Genomic DNA, 21475 nt, shown 5'->3' with positions numbered 1-21475 from the left:
TTGAATATCCATGGGGACTCTGGTGGGCAAGAGCAGATAGGAGTGCTGTATTGGGGGAGCCATGCTAGGCTCCGGTTATATTTCTTTTGAGGTTCATCCAGGCGAGGTCTTCTGATGTACTGGGTGTTCTCATAGAAGTAGTTCTTGTAGGGGTTTTCCCATACAGAAAAATCTTGTTGTGGCTTGTCAAGCCATGTTATATCGTTTACCGTTATTATTGCTGGTATTTTGGGGCCTTTCCGATCATATTGAATTAGTACGTTGGCTACAGCGACATCAGTTGGCTTAGAGTTTATAATGTCTTCCTTTTTTATGGGCTTTCTGGCACGAGCAGGCATGACAGCAGTGGATTACTTTCTACCCGATGGGCCATGAGCAGGGATGCTTCACTCTTGACTTCCCTCGGAGCTCTGCCCTCCTTTCTTGTTACTCGTTCCTTATAGAGTTCTAGACAGAGGGGTGATGGGTGTGGCACGTGTGGTCATAATCCTCTCCACATCCACTTCCATTGATGGATACTCCATGCGGTGGGCTCCAGTTGGGGACCTTCTAGCCCGTTAAAGATGCCATCGAGCGGGCCTTCTCCCCTGTTGAAACGGTCTGTTGCTTCTTGTTCCCGTTGTCTGGTATATTCGTGTAATTTTGTCTCATGTTGTCTGTACTGTGCGCCCACCTCCACTTGTGAAGTTACTGTGCTGACCAGGGGGTGCCCTCTGTAGGATACCGTTGCCTTGTATGCCGGTCTCGTGGGGTATCCATTCCAGTGGTTGACAGGTGTAGAAACTCGGTCGTACATCATTCGTAGGGGTAGCCTAGTATTTTCAACCACTACCCGATATTTGTCACGTTCCCTTTGATAGATCTTCGTTCTCAGGGTTGGGCTTGTTGCCCAAATTATTAATTCTCCCACTGAGATTTCACAGTATTCCATTTGGTGAGGCTCTTCGTAGTTGGAGCCCCACTTGATCTTAACCTGCCATCCCAACACTTGCAGATAAACGACATTGAAGATCCACGGCATCCCCATTGGGCTGGGGTCGTATGGTAATCCCTACTGGTCGATTATTAACATGAAGCCTATAATATGTGGAGCCACCCTGGTGAGGTCTGGGTTACGGAAGGTTCTAACACTCGAGCTGTAATAATTCTTTGTTTTATTTGTAAAAATTGAGTAATCTTTTCTGGGTCGGTCTAATTTTACCAGCTCTCTTCTGACAATCAGGGCTGGCTCGTATGGCCCGGTTCTGGATCTTTGAAATAACGTATTCCATACGTACTTGCGGGGCTGTTCCTTAGATCTCTGGAGGAAGTCCATTTCGCACGGCCAACAATCCGGGACAGTTCTTAGCGTAGTCTTGTCCTATGACCAACATTCCTCGATGATTTCAGGTCATTTTAATTTATCTCTTCCTCCCCAGATGGGACTGGGACATCTTATAATACCTATTAGCAATTGTCTTTCCAACCTTTTACTGTGATGAGATCCATTGATGAGTCTAGCGCCCCTTCGGTCGGTTCTTACTCGTTCGTTTTCTTGTCTGTGAGTTTCCATCTCCTCGGGAACGTCTTGCCGGCCCAAGCTTTCAGTACATTTCGTCTTTTGTCCGTTTTACTTGGTTGAGGCTTTTCTGCGTCGTTTTTACTGTCTTCAATCGGCTGGATTGTGGCTCCAACGGAGTACACTCCCCTGTATGGTGCAATGATCATCTGCACGGAAACTCTAACCCTCTGGGTGGAGTCTGGCCTTATGGGAGTGTCCACCCGTTGTGCAGCCGTTCTGGGAATCTGCAGCACTCCTTTCCTCTCCCAGGCTTCTGGGGTCACTAGATACTCAGCTGTTTTTTGCTTAGGTCTAGCCAATGCATCCAGGCTGGGGGTGTGGTAGTATAGATTTGTATGCCTGGTCCCTGCCTCTCGAGGAACCTCCAGCAGGTCGATTAATGGGAGATCTTGGTTTAGGATTACCTCTACTACCAGTTGAGCCCACGTTGTTAGCTCCCAGGGGCCCTTCCAGCCACCTTTTTGAGCTTCTTCGTTCACTTCATCAGGCAGCTGGTTTACTTCCCCTCCAGCTGTCCCCGGAGGGTCCCCGAACACCCTGAAGACCAGTGGAAACTGATTAGTGCTGAGAGGTGCGTTTCTCGCTTTTCCCATTAAGGAATTATACTGTATGGCCAGGCTTGCTGCACTGATTGTTCAAGCAAATCCTGAGGGTTCTAACATTTCCCTTTCTTTTTAGCCTTTTCCCCCTCATTTGGTTTAACTATCCCTGGATATAAAGGTGGGGCAGAGGGTGTTGCGTTCGGCCCTTGGTCATCCTGCTGTTTTCTTGGGGTTTCTTTTGGGGCCTCTGATTTTCTTTCGTCGCACTGTGCTTTAAAGGATTTGAGGGGGTCGTAGTATCTCCTTATTTGCCAACTCACTGCCCTTTCTGAGTGCAGTAGCTGACTGTTTGGCATTTCTTCTTGACAGCCCTTGTAGTATTCTACTACGGTTCCATTCCACTCACAGGTACAGTCCCTTGGACCTTTGCCACTCAGATCCCATTGGGCTATTATAATCATCCGAGGCAGGACAGAGACTCAGCACTTCCCACAAATAAATGCATCTATTACTTTTACAGGTTTTACTTGGAAATCTCGGACATGCTGCTTACTTGCTCTAGGTTTGAGGGGTTTCTTTTTCCCTGGTCCTTCCCAGAGAAGGTGTAGACCACTTGGGTCCAGGCAGATCACACAATTGTTTTCCAGCTTGTTCCATCTGAGGGCTTCATCTTCCGTTGACAGGTATCCCTTTTTAGCATATTCCAATGTTTTCAGAGCCCTACCTGCCCAAAGCTCTGAAGCTGTTCTTCGTAGGATAACTCCCCCGCATATAGTGACCATTCTAATAAAGGGGAGCATGGTGCTTGGTTCTTTGGCCATACTCTGGTTTCTGGTTTCAACTTAGCTAGGAATTGGCTTCAGTTACACTATTTCTTGGATCCCTTTCTTTACTAACTCGACTGTGTTTTTGTCTAACAGTCTCTTCACTCTCTGTGGCGTTGTATTTGGGCCTTACTGCAACTGCTAAGGTGTGATCCTGTGCTCTGACCCACACCTTCTGCCCCACCTTGAATGAGGTTTCAGGGTCTGACTGTTCCTCCTTATCGTCGGAGCCCCGCCCAGTTTCCTGCGTGGTGAACTGTTGTTGGTTAAGCTCCTCTGAGGGGGAGGGTCTATCAGCTCGATGCCTGTCATTCAAGGCCTGCCCTATTTCCACAGCTTTAGTACTCCATTCTTTGGTATTAGCATTTTTAGCTATCCAATTTTTACTAAACCTATGGCTCTTTCGGTCACTCCGTTGGCTTGAGGTGTGTAGGCAGGCGAATACACACGCATTACCCCAAAAGTCTAGCACCAGTGATCCACTTGTGCGTTGCAAAAATGCATTCCATTATCAGTTCTCAGTTCCTTTGGAACACCCAACGACCCACAGACTTGCTCTAACATGCTGACAACACTGTTGCCATTAGCTTTTCTTGCTGGCTTCACTACCACATACCCTGACATTGAGTCTGCTAGCACTAGAAGGTATTTCTCTCCCTTCTTGCCCGGGACTCCCATAGGCCCAGCTACATCCATGCATACTGAGCCCCAGGGTATGGTGCTTTTGATAGTTTGCCCATCCACTCGGTGCCCTCGCCTTCCTGAGTTGTATTGACCACATACTTCACAGTCCTGTAACACCTTGCGGATTTGTTTTAAAGGGACCCAGAGCTCCTGGCTCTCCAACTCCTTACGTGTAGGTTGCACGCCTGCATGACCGAGGCCTTCATGCATGCCCCACACAACCTCTAACACGTACTCTTCTGGGACCCTCCGACCTTCGGAGGTTCTGTCCCACTTCTCGATCCCGACAAAAACTATTTTTCTCGCTGGACGTAACAATCAACTTCTTCGTTGCCCTGCCAGTATTTTCCTTCTCTAGTGTGGGACTTTTGGTGCTCCACCTCTAACTGCAGATTTAGCCTCAGTTCATCTATTTTCTTCTACAAGTCCTGGTGAGCTACCAATTTTCCCTTAGCACTTTCAAATCCATTTTCTTCCCAGATGGATAAGTCCTCATTTAAAGCTTGTGCACAGTAATGACTGTCAGTCACTACTTCTGCTCTTTTCACTTTTTTGTTTGTCAGTTCCAGCAGTCCTTTGAGTACTGCCGTAACTTCTCCTGTTTGCGCACTTCCTAGCACTCTCCCCCTCCTACGGCAGCACTCGTTCCCCTGATATTTGAGGATAAATCCCCAATGTGCCACCTGATCAGATCCCTTCTTGGATCCATCCGTGTAGAGAGTCCACTCATGCATTTTTTTGTTTTTCAGGTGTCTCTTTTGTCATTTTCCTGCTTGCCGGCTGTGCCGGTCCTATCGCTAGACCAGGGTCTAACAACATGTCTTCCCATCTACACCATCTTGTGTTGGTAGCTTTGGTACTCTCAATCGTTCCCTTTCTGAGATATTTGTGCACTTGGCTCTGTGTTATTACTTTAATAAGCTGTCCTTGAGCCAAATCTTTCAGCGTTCCCCAGTATCTAGTAAGTACTGCTATCTCTTTTTCTTCCTGAGGAAACTTTTTCTCCACTGAAGTTAACGTGTAACTCCAGAGAGTAACTAAACCTCCATTTTCATTTTTGACTTTTATCATGGCATCGTCTCCCTCACAGCTAACTTCAGCTTTGAGTTTTGTCATCAGGCTTCTTGGTTCCAAGTGTACCGCTTCCTGTATTTTTGTTCTGAGTTCTTCCAAATCATTTTGGTTTTCAGCGGACCAAATCCAAGCTTTTTTGTTTTTCTGTTAGTTTTCTCCTTCTCTTTTCTTCAGGCAAGCATACAAGGGTTTGGCATATTTTTGATAGTTAGGGACATGATCTCTCACATAGTTGTACAGGCCTAAGATCTTTTGCAGCTCTTTTTCAGACTCGGGTGGCTGAATCTGTTCGAGTTTCTCTCTGTAGCCCTCTGAGAGCCCCAGATAGGCTGTTACTTGAAACCCTAGATAATTCACCCCAAACTGCCCAAACTGACATTTCTTCAGATTCAGTTTCAGTCCTGCTTCTGTGACTCGCTGCACCACCTTTGCTAGTCTTTCTAGATGTTCTTCTTCTGTGTTATCTGCGATAAACACATCATCGATGTAAGCTGTGGCACCTAAGTCTTTAAGCACATCCATTACGGCTGATTGAATCACATTTGGAGAGTTTTTGTATCCCTGTGGTAATCGCTGCCAGACGTAGCTTCTCCCTTGATGGGTGAAAGCTGTTTTCACTTGTGATTGTCTAGCCAATCCGAGTGAGAAGAATCCGTTTGCCAAGTCAATGTAGGATTTGTACTTTTTCACCTGCAAGGTTTTCAGAGTACCTTGTGGATTGATTAGGCTAGCTCGGTTGGCCACTGTTCGTCTGTTAAGTGCCTTAAAATTGATTACTGGTCGCCATCCTCCTCCAACAGACTTGGATATCTTTACTGCCTGGATGGGGCTGTTAGTAATGGGATTAGCTTCTTCTCTAATGATCCCTAAAGCACTTAATTCCCTCACAATTTTGTTCATTTCTTCAACCGCCCCTGGATTTAGGGGATACTGTCGCACAGGTGGATGCACTCCTCCTTCGATTAGGTGTACAAATCTTTGACCCAAATTCCCGCATTCATTTTAAAACTTGGCCGCTGAGGCCGACTCAATGATTTGTTTTAACTTCTCTTTCCCAGCCGCGGAGAAGACGCTCTCATTTAATTTTTGCTCTGTTCCTTTGGGGATATTTACAGGTTTATACCACTCTCCTGTTTCCTTTTTTTCATGAGTTGGCCCTATTTTTACTAACCTGGATTTGAGCTTATCCAGTCGTCTATTCAGGGCTCTTCGGTCCCTTCTTGGCTTTCCTAATTCTTTTAAGTCTGTTATTGTCATGAGGTTGTAAGGCCCCTTTACCCATATAATTCCTTGCCATAAGCCAAAAGGCATTTTTTCTACAGTTCCCTTAGCCAATTGAACCATGAGGTGTCCTATTGTTTTTAGGTTTCTGCGGGTCATCGACACCTCTGCCCCAGAGTCTATCAGGTAAGGTTCTCCACCTAGTTTAGTGTAGATTTCATCCCCATCCCAATAGACATTCTCTAGGGTGACCCGCGACCTCTCAGCCATCATTTAGCTGGCCCTCCATTCCCTTTCGCGCCTTCTGTGGTGAGCTTTGCATATTCCTCTGGAGGTATATATTGCCCCACTTCTGGGGTATTGGGTTTGCAGCCGGGTCCTGAAATTTCCTTGGTTGTTGGTTTCTATATTGTGGTTCTGGCGGCCTCGGGGTTTGCTCTCTGTATTGTGGCTGCTGAGGGGCCTTCTCTGCTGTTTTCAGTTGTTTTGGGCTTTGCCTCATCTCACTTTTCTTTTTCTCTTCCCAGAACTGCTGTTCTAGATCGTAAGACTTCACTGCCTGATCTATTTGGGCGACAGTGGTTTCATGGGGCATTCTGGCAAAGGTGAGTTCTCCCCTTCTTCCTTTGGTTATGATCCTTAAGGCTTTAACATATCTTTGGGGGGGAATCACTTGCTTAAGTTGATACCAGACTGGTATGAGGCTTTTCCCTTGATCCATTCGCACTTTTGCTTGTTGAATCTGAGAGTCCTCGTCGTCCATGTCCTCCAGGACCAACTATTCATATTGGCTTTGAGCCGACTCCCCTTTACTCACTGGGTTTGTAGTAACATTACCCAGCCACAGCTTTTTTGCTGCATCACACTCAGCGGAGCTAATGACCATGGGCCACACATCTTTGATGTATTCCTCAGTGGTCTCTTGGGGTCTTTTTTCTCTCACTAAGGTTTTCAGCTTTTTGTACTCATGATAACTGTCAGTGTCTGAGCCGGAGGCTCGGCTTTGCTCTGCCTGCCTTGGTTCAGGGGTTGATTGAGGCACATAGTACGATGGATTTGTTTCGACCGGGCATGTGTCTTCCTCTTCATCGGCCGATATTTCATCTTGCAATTAATTTTCTGTTTCTTGGGCGTATTTGTAGGCAGTCATTTTCATTCTTCTTAGCATAACATTGTGTACTATTCCCAAGTAAGTTGTTCTAAACTTACTGGTTAAGGGTTTGTGGGCTGCTAATGTGGGATACGAGGGCATCGTTAAAATGTTGACCCACTCTCCCAACGTAGCTTTAACAGTCAGTTCCACTGTCTCCTCTGACCTGTCTGCCCATACTGGTGGAATGTCATAATGATATTGGCCAGCTTCAGGGAAGTAGGTTCGGCGTCTATCGCTCGCCTGCACCGGACCCCAACTCAAATCTCTGGCCAACCTTTCTGACACTCTGTGTACGTCCAGTATCTCTACCCCCTTCTTTAGTCCTTTCCTTTACCCTATTCTCAATGGCTTGATTGGACCATCGTATTGGCCTGCTATTGATCCTAAGCTGGCACTGCCATCATCATCGGTGCCCTCCTGGCTCAGATCTGCATCTGGTTCTCCCTGTGAGCTCTCTCCGTTGCTTCCCTTGCTCTCTCCATTTAATGGTTGTATTTTTGCAAGTGTCTTACACCCTGACTGTCCCACTTGTGAATCTGCGCCACTTCTCCATCGTCTTGTGGCTGAACTTTTCAAGTCTTTTTCTGAGGGTGAGGTCAGAGGCATTTTTGGTTCTTGAGGATTAATCCTTAAAGGGTCCTCGCTTTTCTTTACCCCTTGTGATGTCGATGGTTTCTTTGCGTCCTCTTTCCCTAGCTTTAGGGGTTCCTCAATTGTTTTTTTTCTCTGGTTTTGTCATTGAGGCTACGACCCTTAATTTCCGATCTTCATCTAGATGAGTGGGAGTCACAATGATCAATTCCTTCAATGCTGCTGCAGCAGGCATCTCTTTTGCTAACCACATAGCTGAATTAACTGCCACATGCTCAGCTATTTCCCACTGTAGGTGGTGGGACCGCAACCCGTCGACACTCATCACTAGTCACCTGAAACCATGAGTTATGGCTCGGGATACTCCTCTTTCGAGGGCTCCTGACATTTCCCTCATATGTCCTTCATCGCTGGTCGCTTCCTTGTAGCTTATAATTGGGACATGTATTATGGCATAATGTGGAAGGTCAGCGCCGCTAGTTAGGCTCACTTTTGGCTTTGAGTCTTTTGTCCACTGTCTTAAATAATTTATCTCTAGCTGATACTCGCTAGTTCCTTTAAAGTTTTTCTGAAAGTTGAGTTATGGATTTTATATTTATGATCGTGAACACCATCAACCCATCAGCTTCTACTTCCCAAGGGCTTCCCTTCAGCTTACACACTCGGGTTCCATTTTGGAGTGGTATGATTTGTGTTTCCTCTGGTAAAGCTTTAAGGGTTTTAGTCAGAGGGAATTTGGACATGCCTTTTGGTAATGGCTTAATTTTCTCTTTCAGCCTCGCTTCGAGCTCTTTCATCTTTTTGGTTGGATTTTGGTTCAAGCTTTGGTTCTCTTTAGATTCTTTTTTCTGGGGGTCCCGTTGGGTATTCCTGAGGAACCCTCTCTCGGGTCCTCTTTCTTGTTTCTTTGATCATCACTTGGCTCTAACTTTTGCTGCGTCTTTGTTTTTCCCAGGGGTTCCATGTTCAACCCTTTTCCGTTCATCCAGTACTGGCTCAGTTTTTCTACCAGACTTTGGGCAATGACATCTAGTTGTTGATAAGCCTTTTATTTTCCTGCCTCATCATCAAAGGGCCAGTTATTGGTATTTTTTTTACTTTGGCCCCTGATTTTAGGTGCTCACCATCTGAGTCTAGGTCTGGGTCTTGATTCTTAGAAAGCTTCCAAATGGGAGATTCACAAATGAGGGGTTTGCATGGGAGGCCGGGATGAATGCTCCTTGTTCAGGTTTGACAACATTCGGACTTTCTTTTTCTGCCTTGATTGTTATGATTATTTCACTTTTATGTGTTTCATCTTTTTTCCTCATCCGATTTGGACTCATCTGTATTTCTTGGAGAGCCCGTTTGTGATGTCCGTTCTTTTCTTACCCCTGTCTCCTGGTATTTTTTCTTTTCATACATAGCCAATCTCATTAACTCATCTGTATACTCCTTGAACTTAGGGGCTGCTTTTGTATCATGCTTAACTAAGTGCCACCCCAATCCTGATGCCTTGGCTACCATTTTTGTTAGGGGGTCATATTCAATGGAAGGACTGATAACCACCACCAGTAGCGTACCTACTGGTGTTTCTACCATCTGTATCCACCATTGCAGCCACTTTTTGATCTCTACTTTGGTTTTTATTCTAGCTGGGTCCCGCATTACTATCATTTGAAGTCCATCTGTTGCCTTGTTGCAATGGTACACACCCTTTTCTTCGATGCATTTAGTCAGGTTTTGTTGTAAGACTTCTTCATTTTTCTCCAGATTACTTTCTTTGAATTGGAGCTGCTTTTGTGGGTGCCAGGTTCCATAACCTTTTCCATATGGGAAGATTCCTACTCTCACTCCTAGTATTTCTCTCTCTGACTCGGGTGTTACTCCTGTCGGATCGTTTGGCTTGGGCTGGTTATCCAGTTCCATATCTTCCGCAACTTCACGCATTTTTCTGTTTTTGTCGTCTCGAGTTGTCTGTCCCACAGAGCCTCCTGGCTCTATTCTTTGTACTTCAGATGGGAACAGACTAGCTGCTTAACTTACTACTTGGATTATGGTCAATAATCCTTTGTAAGCCCTTCTACCCCACCCACTGCCTAGTGGATAACTAAGGAGTAAATGGCTGCTGGCCTGGTCCAGCCGCTCACATTCCCTCAACTCTGGGGACTGTGTTCTTTCTTCAGCGCTTGTTCAGCCCGCTGATACGCGCCTTCTCTTTTTGGGGGTCTCTACACTAAAAAAATGTATCCCACCGCTGCCACCATGTTGTACTCTCCCGAGTGAGGTAGACACAGGACATGTGCCATGCCCTCACTGCAGCCTATCTCCTCCAAGGGATCTAAAACTAATCTTGAGACTCAGGTATTACCTACAGCTGATTTTCCAGGACAGTCTAGTTCAAGGCTGTGTTGAGATGATTCACCCAGACTGTTAACTACCTTCGATCCTTGCACCACACCCAAAGTCTCACCTCGTGCCTCGCCCGACCTAGCAGCAGGAGTGGGGACGTTTAGCAGACGAGGAAGCACAAGTTAACTGGAGCTCATCTCCTGATTTAGCGTTGCAATTGTTAACCGATCTGGCTTTGTTTAGAGTCAAGGCGCAAGACTCTTGGGTGTTGTTTTATAATCAAAAGCTAATAAACTGTTGAAAACATCCCGTGTTTCTGTTGTTTCTCTGAACCAAGGTTTTCCACTTTTCAAGAACAAAAAGGGGGTGTTGAAATAAGAATCCAGAATTTTACGTTTTGCCTTAATTTAATCAATAATTTTTGAAGGGGAATAGCGGTATGCACAGTAATTATTACATTCGATTACAAAGAGGTTACATGATGTATAACATTCACTCCTTAGTCACTTTCCATTTGTTGACCTTTCCTGGGCAAGGTAGATTTCTGTCCCTGTGCAGGACTTGAGGATGGCTTGTGGACTCCACTCTGTTCGGCCTCAGATGTCTTTCTTCTGACCGGTCACGCCCTGACTTACTCAGGCACACCAGTGTCCACACAGTTTACCTACACTCTTTACCTGACCCATTACGTTATCTCTCACTGCAATGAAGACCTTTCTGCAACTCTGAGCAACCAGGATTATAATATAATTGACCTTTTTGCTTGCCAATTCATGCACTGCCGCCTTAATTTGGAATAAGGTTTTATTAAGGACAATTTCTGTGAAACGTCTCCTTACCATTTTGCTATCTTTTGGTGGAATTCCTCCAAAATCCAAAATCAGCAAGGAGCAGATTTACCCATTCCCTCTTGGATGCGGGTCATTTCTGGTCTTTTCAGCTGGTCTAAATTTTGAAGAAAAGGATTTAGGAATAATCCGGACTGAAGGTAGATAAATAGCTCCAAACAAAGTGTATTCCAACGGATTCACCCTTGTTCTTCTTCAGCTGAGACCGTCCAAAACTTGTCCTATTAATCCACAATCGTCCCGTGGTCCAAACAGGTCCTGTTCGTTACATCTACACACAAGTCAGTGGTCACCAACAGCGGTGGTTTTACAGAGACGTCTGATTTTATAGCCTGAGGTTTTGACTGACATGTCCAACAGGATCATGCCACTGGTCCAAACCCAACCCTTTTTGGGCTGAGCTTAGGTCTGAGCATCTATGAGTATTTGCCATGTCGTTTCTCATGTATATTAAAATCTGGGTGTAACTCCTTTGAATATGCCTAGTCATTCTGAGTTGCATTTTTCTGGTCTGCTCAGAGCTGTTTTCAAGGCTCGTCATTGCGAAATACTTTTGCTTTGTGTAACTTTTCACTCACAACATACTTCTGAAATATTTCCTTGAGAACTCAGTGTTCTTTTCCTAAATTTCCAACATTATGAACAAACTTAAACAGAATACATTTAAAAATCACAAGGGTTATAGTATCACTTGATTATTTACTTTCTTTTTGATTATAATAAACACATCTTTATCATTCATCTGAGCACTGGCAGTCTTTATTAAAAAGAAAAGTCATCTCTAGCACCTCTCTGCCTGTGTGTAAGTGTGTGTCCAAGCGTGACTATATGTGTGTCTGTTTGTGTCTGTGTAGTTGTGTAAGTAATAATAATAATAATAATACTTTTTTTGTTTGCCACAAAGTGCTGTACATATAAAATCAAGAACATTTAAACACATAAAAACAGTTGTTAAAACATTAAGATCAATAAAAGTAATAAAAACAGTGCAGATCAAATTCAGTCTGTGCTAAAAGCCAGGGAGTAAAAATGTGTTTTTAAAAGAGTTTTAAAACTGGACAGTGAAGGGGCTTGTCTGATGGGAAGAGGGAGATCGTTCCACAGTCTTGGAGCAGCAACAGAAAAAGCTCTGTCCCCTCTGAGCCTCCGCTTAGACCTCGGCACCTCCAGGAGCAGCTGATCAGCTGATCTGAGGCACCGAGCAGGAGAGTATGGGTGAAGCAGCTCAGAGAGGTAGGATGGAGCAAGACCATTTAAACTTTTAAAAACAAATAAAAGAATCTTAAAATGAACTCTAAAATGAACAGGCAGCCAGTGGAGTGAAGCCAGAGTGGGGGTGATGTGCTCCCTTTTTTGAACTCCTGTTAGAAGCCGAGCAGCAGCGTTCTGGACCAACTGGAGGCGTCTGAGGGAGGACTGGCTGACTCCAAGGTAAAGAGCGTTACAGTAATCCAGCCGAGAGGTGACGAAGGCATGGATTACTGTTTCCAGCTGCTGTTTTGTAAGGATGGTCTTTACCTTAGCCAGCTGTCTGAGGTGATAAAAACTGGTCTTGACCACCGCTCCAATCTGGGACTCTAATTTAAAATCACTGTCCATTTTAAAACCCAAGTTAGAAATAGTTTTCTTTACATGTGGTGCCAGAGGGCCCAGTGTTTGATATACATGTGTGTTTATGTAGTGTGTGCCTCCAGCATCTGCTTTTGATCAGCTCAGCAGGCCCGGCGAGGCACACCGGTACACAGGCCCGAGTCATGCCTGCTTCTTAAGGAACAGGCTGCTTCTAGCAAGTGGCCTTCATTGACACCCTTCAACAACCACCATTAAAGCATTCTCAACTGGGTCAACCTGCTCCTCTCTCCACTGCCAAATACCTCAGGACTGGATCTCCTACAAAACCCAGGACCTCTCTTCTCCTTCTCGGCCTCTGCCTACAACACAAACTGTAAGGAGTCAAAATTCTATCTTCAAGAATTAAAACATTCAAAGAGACTCCAGAACCCATACTCACCTATTCCTCTTCTCTCCTACAGCTGCAACGACAAGATTCACCTGTAAATAGAGTTCACTTACCTTTTGTAGTCCTGACTCTGTCTTTATTGAATCGGTCTGCTCACGTGGGGTCGACGTTGATAAAACCCGATAGCGGCATTCCAAAACGTTTATATGAGCAGATGTGTGATGTGGCCACATAGCCCCCACAGCCCGAGACGGGCACGTTCCTCCCTAACCTGACAGGGACGTGTCTGTGAAAACTGAGACGTGTGACATACTGTAGGTCTGCTGACAGGGATTCCCTCCGACAGAGTGAGGGGATTTCCCCAATGTCTCAGGTCGGTTCCCACGGAGGGGGGTACAGAGATCATCCGCCTCTCTTGCCTTACCGGATCTATGCGCAGATGAGCGAGCCATCTCTGGCGGTGTCCTATGTGGAGTAATCTCCGCGGGGCCACCGTGTGAGCTGACGACATTGTTCCTAACAGTTTCATGATAGAAACAGCTGTCACTACTCTGCCCGGTTTTACGTGGCGGAGCTGGTCTTTTGGAGCTTTGGTTTTTGTCTGTGATAAACGAGCCCTCATAGTGACTGAGTTTAGTTCTACTCCCAGATAAACGATCATCTGGGCCAGAAGAACCGAGCCCTTCTCCCAATTTATGGCGAAGCCCAGGTTTAACAGGTGTGACGTCAGCGCTTTGGTTTGCGCCACTGCTTCCTGTCTGGATCGAGTCAGCAGCAGCAGATCGTCCAGGTAAAACATGATACTCATCTCTGCTCTGTGTAATGGCTACAGAGTTATCTCCACGCATTTTGAGAACATACGTGGTGCGAGGGAATAACCGAATGACAGCCTGTTGTGCTGATACTGGGTCCCTTGAAAAGAGAAGCGCAGGAACTTTCTGCATTTTGGAATGATTAGAGTCAGAGTCAGAGTCAGAGTTTCTTTATTGTCATTCGCACCTCATGTGGTACATGTGGTGGAGCGAAATTATGTACACAGGGTCCCAGTTACATCCAACAATAAAATGTATAAGAAAAACAGTAATAACATCTAAGATATGAACTAAGAAAAACATCAACTAAATATACACTAAGCACTCATAACATAAAACATTGAACATCACCACAAACATGAACATGAGTCTGTGAGCAGATGTGCACGCATGAACACATCAACATTGAAACAGATCAGCAGCAACATGAAACAGATCAGCAGCAACATGATATGGTTTTTCACAGTGATTATTCTAGTTAGAGATTCATGAGTCTAACAGCCTCAGGGTAGAAGCTGTTCCTCAGTCTAGTGGTTCTACACTTAATGCTCCTTAACCTCCTTCCTGAGGGGAGTGGGGCAAAAAGTGTGTGTGCTGGGTGGGTGGGGTCCTTCATGATGCAGGTGGCCCTCTTCCTGCATCTGGAGGTGTAGATGTCTGTGATGGTGGGGAGACTGACTCCAACAGATTTCTGTGCAGCCTTCACCACTCTCTGCAAAGCTTTTCTTTCTGCAGCTGTGCAGCCTCCATGCCACACATTGATGCTGGAGCACAGGATGCTCTCCACTGCACACCTGTAGAAGGAGGTGAGGACTGAGCTTCCCAGACCAGCTCGCCTCAGCCGTCTGAGGAAGTAGAGTCTCTGATGAGCTTTCTTGATCAGGCTGGTGGTGTTGTTGCTCCAGCTGAGGTTGTCATTCATGTGTACACCCAAGTACTTGTAGCTGGAGACGACTTCCACCGCAGATCCTCTTATGTTCAGGGGGGTGTAGGTGTTTTTGTTCCTTCTGAAGTCCACAATCATCTCCTTTGTCTTCTTCACATTGATGTGAAGGTTATTCTCTCTGCACCAGCTCTCCAGGTGTTCCACCTCCTGCCTGTAGCTGGACTCATCATTGTTTGTGATGCATCCCACCACCGCTGTATCATCTGCAAACTTTACAATGTGACAGCCTGGATGGGTAGCTGCACAATCATATGTGAGCAGAGTAAACAGGAGGGGGCTCAACACACATCCCTGAGGAGAGCCAGTGCTGAGGGTTATGGTGGAGGAGGAGAGGTTGTGGATCCTCACTAACTGTGGTCTGTTTGTTAAAAAGTCTAGTACCCAGTTGCAAATGGAGGGGCTTAGTCCTAGTGTGGATAGTTTGTCCATCAGGGTTTGGGGGATCATGGTGTTGAAGGCGGATGTGAAGTCCACAAAGAGCATACGGACGTAAGAGTTTTTCTGCTCCAGGTGGTTGAGTGCAGTGTGGACCACAGAGAAGATTGCATCCTCTGTTGATCGGTTCTCACGGTATGCGTACTGATGAGGGTCCTCGTTGATGTTGATGGTTGTTTTGATGTGAGTCATGATCAGTTTTTCGAAGCATTTAGCGACTATCGGGGTGAGGGCCACTGGCCGATAGTCATTCAGACCAGTCACTGTAGAGCTTTTTGGGACTGGGATGATGGTGGCAGTCTTCAGGCAGGTGGGAACTGTCTCCAGGGTAAGTGAGGTGTTAAAGATGTCTGCCAGCACCTCACAGAGCTGATCAGCACATTCCTTCAACACTTTTCCGGGGATGTTGTCTGGGCCAGTTGCCTTGTGCGGATTAATCCTCCTGAAGGTACTCCTTACTTCTGCTGAGGTCACGCTGAGATGCTCTTCATCCGGTGGTGAGGTGAGTCTGGTGCTGGGTGGTCTGTTCGGGTCTTCAAAGCGTGCATAGAACTTGTTGAGGGCATCAGGCAGAGATGGGTCTTTGGGACATTGTTCACTCCTTCCTTTATAATCTGTTATGCACTTAATGCCCCTCCACATGCTCCGAGGGTCTTGTGAGATGAATTGACCCTCGATCCTCTTTGCATATGTGCCCTTGGCCCTCTTAATACCAGCAACCAGCTCTTTTCTTGTCCTACTCAGCTCCTCTGAGTTTCCAGACCTGAAGGCAGTGTTCCTGGCTTCCAGCAGGGTACGCACCTCTGCATTCAGCCAAGGTTTTCTGTTTGGGTAGCTTTTAACATATCTGATAGTGGAGACTGTGTCAGTACATGTACTAATGTAACCCAGTACTGAGGATGTGTATTGGTCAAGATCAAGCGAACCTCCATTTTCAGCAGCTTCTCTGAAAACCTGCCAGTCTGTTCGATCAAAACAATCTCTCAGTATGGGTCCACTGTCCTGGATCCAACATTTAACTTTCTTTTGTACCGGTCTGGAGCGTCTCAGCGGGGGCATGTAAGCAGGAGCCAGGAAGATTGAGATGTGGTCTGACAGTCCTAGGTGGGGGCGGGGTTCGGCTTTGTATGCATCTTTTACGTTCGTGTAAACACGGTCCAGCGTGCGGTCTCCACGTGTTGGAATCGTCACATGCTGATAAAAGCTTGGGAGACAGTCCTTTAGATTCACGTGGTTAAAGTCTCCGGCTACAACGTAAAGAGCCTCGGGGTGTTTGTTCTGCAGCGAGCTGATGATATCATTAGAATCATATCATATCATATCATTAGAATGTTGAAAACGGATAAATCCAAGATGGGTCTCATCCCTCTGGTCCGTTTCGGAACTAGGAAGTAACGTGAGTAAAACCCTGTGTTTTGCTCTCTGTCGGGAACCCTGGAAATTACATTTTTCACCAGTAGTTCCTGAACTTCTGCGTGGGGGGACGAGATCTGTTTTGGATATGACAGAACCATTTCTATAATCCCTCTGAACAGAGGGGGTTGAGCTGCGAACTGCAGCGTGTAACCTTTGCTGATAAGACGGTGCATCCAGCTGTTCAGGGAGCATGCTCGCTGCCACTCTGCGTAATACTCTGGGAGCGGGCACGCGTCTTTGTGATGTGTTATGACTTTTACGGACGTCAGCCAAGTCAAAAACCTCTGTGCCACACTCAGGCTGCGGGCTCACATCAGAAATGATGTGAGCTGATGTGCGCTGAGGGGAGGCGTGCGCGCCCTCACCAATGCGACATCGCTTGGGTGGGGGCTGTTGCCACCGCGGGGACACGCATTTGTCTTTGCTGCGGTCAGAAGGGGCAGGACACACCCTGGGCTGAGAGCGAGGTTTTCTCCTGGGCTCGGTCTGCTGAAAACATTCATTTTTTGCTGCTGTGTCCAGCATTTGTGTGTGTTTTCTCGAGCTGCGGAGATTTTTAAAAACCTGTTTCAAGGTCACCGGCTCGTTTTGTGTGGAGGATGTGTGAAGAGAAGCCGCTGTGAGATCATTTGAACTGACAGTCAAGCTAAAATCAGACACTTTATTCTTTGAATGATGTTTTCGTTTTGACTTGACTTGGACTTGAACCAAATTATTGAAAAGACTTGATATTTTACCCTGAATCTAAAGTTTAAAACACATTAATAATATGTGTTGATTTTCACTCATTCCATATTAACAGACAGAGACCGTACCTCTCAGCACCATAGAGAGAGTTGCGACATTCTTTGAAGTAGCCGATATGCGGTCACGTGGTTCATGCAGCTCTCAATAGTTCCAAACAAATCATGGCTGTCAGTCAGTTTGAGAGGCTACTGCTGCGACATAACATTAAAATAGAAAAAAAACACTTCCGAAACACCGAGAATGAACTGCGTTCAATGCTGGAACCACTGCTGTTTGGAACTATTTGTGGCTGCATGACCAACGCGACTTCCACATTCCATTCTTTCTGTTGAAGTCTATCAAGTAGGTATCTCTGCAGAGAAATTCGGAAGGCATATCTGGGGTGTCACATCTGATTGGACGAGGCGTATCCGGGGGGCCATATCTGATTGGACAATAGGAAAATGGGAGTGTCTATTGGGCCACATCTGATTGGACAATAGAAAATGGGCGTGTCTGGTGGGCCACATCTGATTGGACAATAGAAAAATGGGCATGTCCGGAGGGCCACATCTGATTGGACAAAAAAAAAAGGCTGAACAAAAAAAGCCGTTTGTGTTAACCACATACATATTATGTCTATGGTGTTAACCGGTTCGACATTAACGGCGTCTCGGTTCGACATTAGCGGCGTCTCCATAACTTCTCTTTCCACCTCGCTTAACACAGAACTTCCGGTTACATTTCAAAATAAGAGCAACATAACTGGGAAGTGGGGAGGAATAAATGTTGGTTTTTGAATACCTAGCCATTACATTAAAAAACATCCATTTTGGTTGTTTAAAAATGTGAAAATAGTTACAATCGATTCATAAATAAAGAAAAATAAAGTAACCAAAATTTTAATGATACTTAAACTGGCCTTAGGACAAAGGATGGTGCCTTTAACTTCACATTTTCTTGTTCAACCTTTTAAAGCAGTCACTGCAGATGAGTGATTGTCAGTTTCTGTAAAATTTCTGCAACAGGAGCAGACTGTTTACTGGTTAAATTCCTCAGCAGTCTCACATTTTAAGAGCCAACCCTACTTCATGTTTCAGCTCCTTTCATAGATCAGAGCTCATAGAAGAGCACTTCTAAAGAGCAAATTTTGTTTTTAGCATTTGTTTTGGGCCATTATCTCATTACAGGACTTGATCTTTAATTGAGACCAGACTTTTTGACAAATAGGAGCAGGTTTCGCTTTAGATGCTTCATAGTTCATTGTTCCCAGACCACACTCAAGGCAACCTGTATCAGGTGCAGCCTACAACCCAAGAACAATAGAGAATCTTCTTGTATTTGACAGTAGATATAACGCTGGTTCTTAGAAACCTTCAGTTTTAAAAAAGAGCTGACGTAACTTACCTAAAGAGCCAGCTAGCCAATCACTGTTTGTCCCCTACAAACGCTTGTCAAATATAGTAGGCCAATCAGTGTTTGCCCCCCACAAATGCCTATTCTCCAGAAATGCCCACTTTTGGCCTGCAGAGAACCCCTTCTCAAGTCTATGGAAATGTTGCAACTCTGTCTTCATATGGCTCTGGATCCTCTGTTTTTCCACACAGAGGAAACATATGTGTGCATGAGCTGCAGCACAACCAATCAAATTAACAAAATTTAAAAAAATCAGAAGAAAAAACAAACAAAAAAAAAGACAAAAAAAAACTTGCTCAAGGCATCTTTATCTTCATCAGTGTGCGAATGGCTAGAGCAGAAGAAGGGGTCACTGCACCCTTTACAGATCCAATGTACCTCAAAGCAGCTATTTTGGATCCAGCATTTTCTCTGTTGTGGGTGGAACACCATGTATTGGGCAGTCGAGACATGAAGTCAGAGGTGGTACAAAAAGTTAAAGGTAAACGCACTATTTAGTGTACATTTTTTTCAGTATTTTTATTTATTTATTTATTGCCTAAAATTGTAATAAGGGCTCTTTTGCCGCTGTTAATTTGATGTTTTCTCAGATCTGATCCTGGAATATGCTGCAGATCCTGCAAAGTCAGAGCAACCTATGCCTCCTGGTGATGAAGATCAAAAGGACTGTGAAGATGGAGGACTGTTTGCTGCTTACTGTAAGAGGCAGAAGAAGAATGTGCAGCCCAGTCCAGCACTACAGCTAAGTCACTACCTGGATATTGCTGATGGACAGAATGCCCTCTTGTTCTGGGCAATGAACATACAGACTCTTCCTTCCTTGTTTCATGTGACCACCAGAGTTTTGGCAGTGCCTGCTTGCAGTGCTCCAGTGGAGCCAGTTTTCAGCTATGGCGGCATCATTTTAGGGCCTCATCGTGCACAAATGACACAGACTTTTGGACAGTTTAGTCTTTTGCAAATGCAATGCAGAATAGTTAACTGAAATATCTTAAATGGCAGATTCCTATTAATTGTTCCGTTCATATATTTGTTTTGTTTGTCTTGTGTCACTCACACATGGACACATACAAACACATATTTGTATCAGTGACCAGATGAGAGAGGAGAGGAAAAAAATTGCTGTTATGGTTCTTTGTATCGTACTGTGGAAATGTCAGCACTTTTTGTCTGAATATGGAGTTCTACTTTTGTCTTTTAAACTGAATGTTCTGGAAAATTATAGTTTAAAGTATGACTATTCTTGGAGCTAAGTTTAACTGAACTGTGCAATATAGAGGTGCAATTTTAAAATGATTTTTTTTATATACTTTGTGTGTTCAGCTGCACGTTTGATCAAGATTTGAGATAAATACAGGTTTAAAAAACCCCTCCCTGGGCTGCCACCTTACCGTGGTGGAGGGGTTTGAGTGTCCCAATGATCTTAGGAGCTATGCTGTCAGGGGCTTTATGCCCCTAGTAGGGTCACCCATGGCAGACAGGTCCGAGGTGAGGGCCCAGACAAAGTGCAGCCCAAAGACCCCAATGATGAGAAACACAAATGGACCTAGTGTTCCCTTGCCCGGACGTGGGTCACCGCGGCCCCCACTCTGGAGCCAGGCCTGGAGGTGGGGCACGCGGGTGAACGCCTGGTGGCTGGGCTTTTACCCATGGAGCTCGGCCGGGCACAGCCCTTCCCATGGGCTCACCACCTGTGGGAGGGGCCATAGGGGTCGGGTGCAATGTGGGATGGGTGGTGGCCAAGGGCGGGGACCCTGGCGGTCTAATCCTCGGCTACAGAAGCTGGCTATTGGGACGTGGAATGTCACCTCACTGGTGGGGAAGGAGCCTGAGCTGGTGTGTGAGGCTGAGAGGTTCCGGCTAGAAATAGTCGGACTCACCTCTACGCATGGCTCGGGCTCTGGAACCAGTTTCCTTGAGAGGGGCTGGACACTCTTCCACTCTGGAGTTGCCCCTGGTGAGAGGCGCCGAGCAGGTGTGGGCGTACTTATTGCCCCCCAACTTGGTGCTTGTGTATTGGGGTTCACCCCGGTGAATGAGAGGGTGGCCTCCCTCCGCCTACGTGTGGGGGGACGGGTTCTGACTGTCGTTTTTGCTTATGCACCAAACGGCAGTACAGATTATCCACCCTTTCTGGAGTCCTTGGAGGGGGTACTGGAAAGTGCACCTTCTGGGGACTCCCTTGTTCTGCTGGGGGACTTCAATGCTCATGTGGGCAATGACAGTGAGACCTGGAGGGGTGTGGTTGGGAGGAACGGCCCCCCTGATCTGAACCAGAGTGGTGTTCTGTTGTTGGACTTCTGTGCTCGTCATGGATTGTCAATAACGAACACCTTGTTCAAGCATAAGGGTGTCCATATGTGCTCTTGGCACCAGGACACCCTAGGCCACAGTTCGATGATCGACTTTGTCATCGTCTCATCTGATCTGCGGCCACATGTCTTGGACACTCGGGTGAAGAGAGGGGCGGAGCTGTCAACTGATCACTACCTGGTGGTGAGTTGGCTCCGATGGTGGGGGAGGATGCCGGTCAGACCTGGCAGACCCAAACGTATTGTGAGGGTTTGCTGGAAACGTCTGGCAGAGTCTCCTGTGAGACGGAGTTTCAACTCCCACCTCCGGGAGAACTTTGAACATGTTCCGAGGGAGGTGGGGGACATTGAGTCTGAGTGGACCATGTTTCGTGCCTCTATTGTCGAGGCGGCTTACCAGAGCTGCGGCAGCAAGGTTGTCGTGCCTGTCGCGGCGGCAACCCTCGAACCCGATGGTGGACATCGTCGGTGAGGGATGCTGTCAGGCTGAAGAAGGAGTCCTATCGGGCCTTTTTGGCCTGTGGGACCCCGGAAGCAGCTGATGGGTACCGGCAGTCCAAGCGACATGCGGCTCGGGTGGTTGCTGAGGCAAAAACTCGGGCATGGGAGGAGTTCGGAGAGGC

The sequence above is a fragment of the Nematolebias whitei genome, chromosome 11 (assembly GCF_014905685.2).
Source record: "Nematolebias whitei isolate Nwh7 chromosome 11, NemWhi1, whole genome shotgun sequence".
Taxonomy (NCBI): Eukaryota; Metazoa; Chordata; class Actinopteri; order Cyprinodontiformes; family Rivulidae; genus Nematolebias; species Nematolebias whitei.
This window is presented reverse-complemented; position numbering follows the sequence as displayed.